Source organism: Schistocerca americana, chromosome 7 (assembly GCF_021461395.2).
Source record: "Schistocerca americana isolate TAMUIC-IGC-003095 chromosome 7, iqSchAmer2.1, whole genome shotgun sequence".
NCBI lineage: Eukaryota > Metazoa > Arthropoda > Insecta > Orthoptera > Acrididae > Schistocerca > Schistocerca americana.
Window position 1 is genome coordinate 176,427,018 of NC_060125.1, and position 5,990 is coordinate 176,433,007.

Genomic DNA, 5,990 nt, shown 5'->3' on the forward strand with positions numbered 1-5,990 from the left:
ATCATTTCTGTAATTTTTTCGAAGACTGGTTTAAATTTATTTTAGTAATTAAGTACCATTTAGTGAATACTCTTTATCCTCGAGTCCTATTTTCTTGTACTGTCTTCACAGATCCGGTAACGGGTGGAAAGCGCGTGTATATCGACTTAATTGTTATACTTTCTTCCCCAGACATTAAATAAAAAATAAATTTACAGCAGTCCTTAAAATAATTTTTCACATGTTTACACACACACACACACACACACACACACACACACACACACACACACACGCAGTGTGATTCAGCTGCCCCTACCACTGTTGTTTTATGCAATCCGCATTGTTGTAACTGTCCTTCAAAAACCACGGGCGAAATTTTCATATTCTCTCTCTCGCTACGAGGAAGCTATTAGTCCTACACGAAAAATGAACAAGACTCTTTTGTGAAGGAAACTGAATGTAGTTAAATTTTGTAGCGTGTTAGGTTCCCACTAGAAACCGGAATTCTCGAGTTATTCAAGAAAATCGTACAAAAGTGATCTTCAAATGCACACCCACTCCCACACTCAGCCCCCACCGATCAGGATTTCCAGTATGTTGTTCATGGCACTCCCTCCTACCACTGTAAAACAATTTGCGACTGCACGAATTACTTCCCACATTCGACCTTTTTAGTCTTCACTGACTGGACTTCTTACGCTACCGGCGTAGTTCAGCGCTTACAAATTGTAGAATTGATGTTTGGGTAACTTTCGCCTAACAATTTTGTGAATTTTAAAACAAAAAATAAACTGCTGTGCTTGGAAGGGTCAAGTTTGAACGAGCTGTCAACGTAATTAGTTTTGACGTAACGTTAACAAAAGTCGTTTATCTTTGATTATTTTCACGGGCATGTTTACATTAGTAATGTTAACAAAATGGCCTAGTATGCTGCTGGCACAACTGCCCAATCATTCGAGACCAGAACGGATCAGATATCGGGAATAGCTGGTGTTGTCGAAAATTTTTGGACCGTGGTAGGAGGGTGTGCTGCGAACAACATACTATAAATCGTGGCTGGCGAGAGATGAGTGAGGAGGCGGAGGTGCGTATGAAGATCACGTTTATACGTTTTTGTTGAATAACTTGAAAATGGTGACTTCCGGTACAAACTTTAAACACATTAAATTTCCTATAAAAAGCCCGGTTCCTTTTTTCTGTAGAAGTAACAGTTTGTGCATAGTGAGCGAGAGAATAAGAAAATCTGGCGAGTGATTTTTGAAGGCGAGGTACGACATTGCGGGTTGCAAAAACGACAGTGGTAGGGGCAGCGGAAAGAATTGTCACTGGTAACCGATCAGTCATTGTTTTGATTACCCTGGTATCGTCCGCTTGTAGCCGACGACAAACTCAGGCGACGAATTTTCAGTTAAATGCACAGCGGCAGAGCTGTCGGGCCGAGGTCCTGAGCCTACTGAGACGGCGAGTTCGGAGATACGTCACCGGATCCGCTAGCGAGTTTGTAGCCAGTCTACAGAGCCCATTTGTGATCTCTTCCTTGCAATGAAGCAGTGGGACTAATAAAAGTTGAAGTTTTACTGGAAACAGCAGCTTAAGACACTAACATTACCCGTGTCTTATCGCATACCTCCAGCCGAGCAAACGATTCCTTCGTGCACCAAAATGGAACCAAGCGACAGGGTTCCGACTGCGTATCGGTGGGGTATCGCTAGTGCCGGCGCATTATGACGCGATATCGGAAATGCGCGTGCGCGTTCGTTCTCGGTCCAAATTATGCGCAGAGCGGCCTCGCCCGTCAAAACAACGTGCCCGGAGTGAGTGGGCGGAGTCGCGTGACCCCCCGCTATAAACAGCGGCCCTTGCCGAGTTGCGCTACAAGTCGATCCTCTGGCAGCCCGGAGTTTGTCCGCACTTTCCGGGCTTCTGCAACATTCTGGGCAGCCTAAAATTAGGCAGCAGCGGCATTAGGTACCGGAACTGCGCTTACTCCGCACGCCACCTGCCATTCGTGTTTACTTCCAGGCAGCGACGCGCTGGAGCTGGAAGTAGCAGCCAGAGCAGTACAACAAAGTTCCAAGAAACACTCAGCACAGCCATCAAACCGGCTTCGTACCAGTATTAAGATACAATGCTCAACATCTCACACTGAAACGTCCCCTTAGAAGAATTAATGAATTACTGTGCTGACAAACCTCTTACATTATCTGATTTTCAAACAGCTCAGCAGAACTGAACGTACTCAGACATTTCGCTCTTTACTTATTCTGATCAACACCAATAACCTATACCTTTCATGAATCACTTACCTCCCAAAAATCTTCAAACCACTGCAATACAGCGAGCGCCAATGCTGGCAGCTAAATAAAAGATTCTAACTGCTGAAGGCACTAACTACTGATAGGAATAGTTAGCAAATGAAAGATTATGATAGAAAACAAACTATTTATCTTAATAATATTCAAAAGTCATCATATATATATATATATATATATATAAGTTCATGATATACAGTATTACAAATTTACTCTTTCTGATGGACACAAGTCCAGATCGTCCACTCTCAAAATGCTGCCGTCTCTCTCCCGACATCCACCACTACTGGCGGCTCACCTGTAACTACACAACGCTAGGCGCTGTTCACATCCAACTGCCCAACACTACAATAGCGAATATACCAACAATGCCAACCAGCCACAGACTGCGCACAGCGCAGCCAGTGATTTTCATACAGAGCGCTACGTGGCGTTACCAGTATAAAAACCTAAACAGCCTACTTACACAGCCCCATGCTCCCCACAAAAAATTCTACAAATTGTTTTGGGCAGTGGCCAATAATGATTTCATAAAATTTTTCATAATTACAATAACAAAGATATGAAATGCACACACTTATTGATGCACTGTTGATCAAAAGCAAAAATTGTTCTCATAAAGACAGTCCTGATCATTTAGCACAATAGTAATTGCAGTTTTTTTTCTCAAAGTCCGAGCAGTAAAAGAAAATGCACATGGAAGTAGTGGATTTCCATGCAGTCTTGAAACGAAATGATTAATATAATTTTTTTTTATGCGATAACCGCCATTAAAACCTACATTAGGTCACAGATACACTTGACTGGAATCCTTATTGTGTAGTAGTACATCGTACTATAAAGCATAGCCACCTGCCTCAGTTCCCTTTTATTAGACTGATGGAAAATGTGCGAGTCAAAATCGTGACTTTAATCAGTAGTAGCGTAAAGAGCACCTATTGTGCCAAGTTCTGTTGGAATTTATGTACAGATGTGAGAAAGAAAAATGCGGGAACAGCGCAGAAAGCGACGCCGGATGTGTAATTTAGACTCATCAGTGAGAGGTCGCTTGTACTTTGCAGTCGTGCTTTGGAGGTGCTGTGGACTCCAAAGGAGAAAGCATTAAATTAGAATTATATTAATACCTTCAGCTGCTGACTGGCGTTGATATATATCAACGGGGACAGGTGAAAGTGTGTGCCCCGACCGGGACTCGAACCCGGTATCTCCTGCTTACATGGCAGACGCTCTATCCATCTGAGCCACCAAGGGCACAGAGGATAGTGCGCCAGCAGGGACTATCTCGTGCACGCCTCACGCTAGAACCACATTTTCATCTTGTACGTCCACGCACAACATTCGTAGTGTCCCACCCCAACACATTCATTACTCGTGGAAGACATTCTTACCAAGTCCCGTAAGAGTTTGGGGAATATGTGTGCATCCGCACAGAAGAAGAAGGTCATGGCCGGTATTGCCAGAACGATGTACTTATATGGATATGGTGTCTGTTCTTATACTTACATGGATATACTTATATGGATATGGTGTCTGTTCTTATAAGTTTAAAGGAGAAAGTAGCCTGACGAGAATGGTAAACCACCAAAGAAAAATGAACGTTACTACATAAAATCTATGCCAGGCTATCTCTAGTTAGCTACGAACTTGTGATTTTAGTGAAGCATTGAAGCATCGTGTATGAACGTGATGTCTGAAAATCTTTGTTAATTTTCAGTTGTCGTGGACTGAGAACCTATTTGGATATAGAAGAATTATGGAATCAGTGCTTTATGATTTCGCAGTTAATTATTTAAATGTAGAAGCTCTCCTACAGCTCTCACCCTTTGCAGTCGGAAAAGAAGTCCACGGTTGAATACGTGGCACCGCATAGCAGGACCACATCTTCAAGAGAAAACAGAACGGCGACTGCGAAATTCGGAAAATAAGGTAACTATTATTACATGGGAAGGAGAAAACGCTTGGCATCTCGCAGTATATCGATCACTTAAAGTCAACCCACAACAAGAGACAAACTCCCAGCTTGGTTGCCCAAAATCTTTACATACACTCCTGGAAATGGAAAAAAGAACACATTGACACCGGCGTGTCAGACCCACCATACTTGCTCCGGACACTGCGAGAGGGCTGTACAAGCAATGATCACACGCACGGCACAGCGGACACACCAGGAACCGCGGTGTTGGCCGTCGAATGGCGCTAGCTGTGCAGCATTTGTGCACCGCCGCCGTCAGTGTCAGCCAGTTTGCCGTGGCATACGGAGCTCCATCGCAGTCTGTAACACTGGTAGCATGCCGCGACAGCGTGGACGTCAACCGTATGTGCAGTTGACGGGCTTTGAGCGAGGGCGTATAGTGGGCATGCGGGAGGCCGGGTGGACGTACCGCCGAATTGCTCAACACGTGGGGCGTGAGGTCTCCACAGTACATCGATGTTGTCGCCAGTGGTCGGCGGAAGGTGCACGTGCCCGTCGACCTGGGACCGGACCGCAGCGACGCACGGATGCACGCCAAGACCGTAGGATCCTACGCAGTGCCGTAGGGGACCGCACCGCCACTTCCCAGCAAATTAGGCACACTGTTGCTCCTGGGGTATCGGCGAGGACCATTCGCAACCGTCTCCATGAAGCTGGGCTACGGTCCCGCACACCGTTAGGCCGTCTTCCGCTCACGCCCCAACATCGTGCAGCCCGCCTCCAGTGGTGTCGCGACAGGCGTGAATGGAGGGACGAATGGAGACGTGTCGTCTTCAGCGATGAGAGTCGCTTCTGCCTTGGTGCCAATGATGGTCGTATGCGTGTTTGGCGCCGTGCAGGTGAGCGCCACAATCAGGACTGCATACGACCGAGGCACACAGGGCCAACACCCGGCATCATGGTGTGGGGAGCGATCTCCTACACTGGCCGTACACCACTGGTGATCGTCGAGGGTACACTGAATAGTGCACGGTACATCCAAACCGTCATCGAACCCATCGTTCTACCATTCCTAGACCGGCAAGGGAACTTGCTGTTCCAACAGGACAATGCACGTCCGCATGTATCCCGTGCCACCCAACGTGCTCTAGAAGGTGTAAGTCAACTACCCTGGCCAGCAAGATCTCCGGATCCGTCCCCCATTGAGCATGTTTGGGACTGGATGAAGCGTCGTCCCACACGGTCTGCACGTCCAGCACGAACGCTGGTCCAACTGAGGCGCCAGGTGGAAATGGCATGGCAAGCCGTTCCACAGGACTACATCCAGCATCTCTACGATCGTCTCCATGGGAGAATAGCAGCCTGCATTGCTGCGAAAGGTGGATATACACTGTACTAGTGCCGACATTGTGCATGCTCTGTTGCCTGTGTCTATGTGCCTGTGGTTCTGTCAGTGTGATCATGTGATGTATCTGACCCCAGGAATGTGTCAATAAAGTTTCCCCTTCCTGGGACAATGAATTCACGGTGTTCTTATTTCAATTTCCAGGAGTGTATTTTTTCTGACAGCCTGTGTTCTTTCCTCCGCTCATCTCGTGCTTACTTTACGTTGACCGTTGCGGCGGTCCTCCTACCCTTTGGGCGCGTACTGTACTTGCGGGACAGGTAGTTGATTGACCAACTCGCCCACCGGCACCTAGGCACACTGGATAGAAGTTATCGACCTAGGCAGTAAAGTGGCTTGGACAAGTCCCCTTTGTAACTGCCACCTAATAACAGAAGAT

General features: G+C 46.7%; 1 non-coding gene across 1 annotated transcript; it reads right to left on the reverse strand.

Annotated features, from left to right (window-relative positions):
• Positions 1 to 3,471: 3,471 nt before the first annotated feature.
• Positions 3,472 to 3,546, reverse strand: Trnat-ugu. Its single transcript has one exon. It is a non-coding gene; the product is annotated as a tRNA-Thr (tRNA).
• Between the last annotated feature and the right edge of the window lie 2,444 nt (positions 3,547 to 5,990).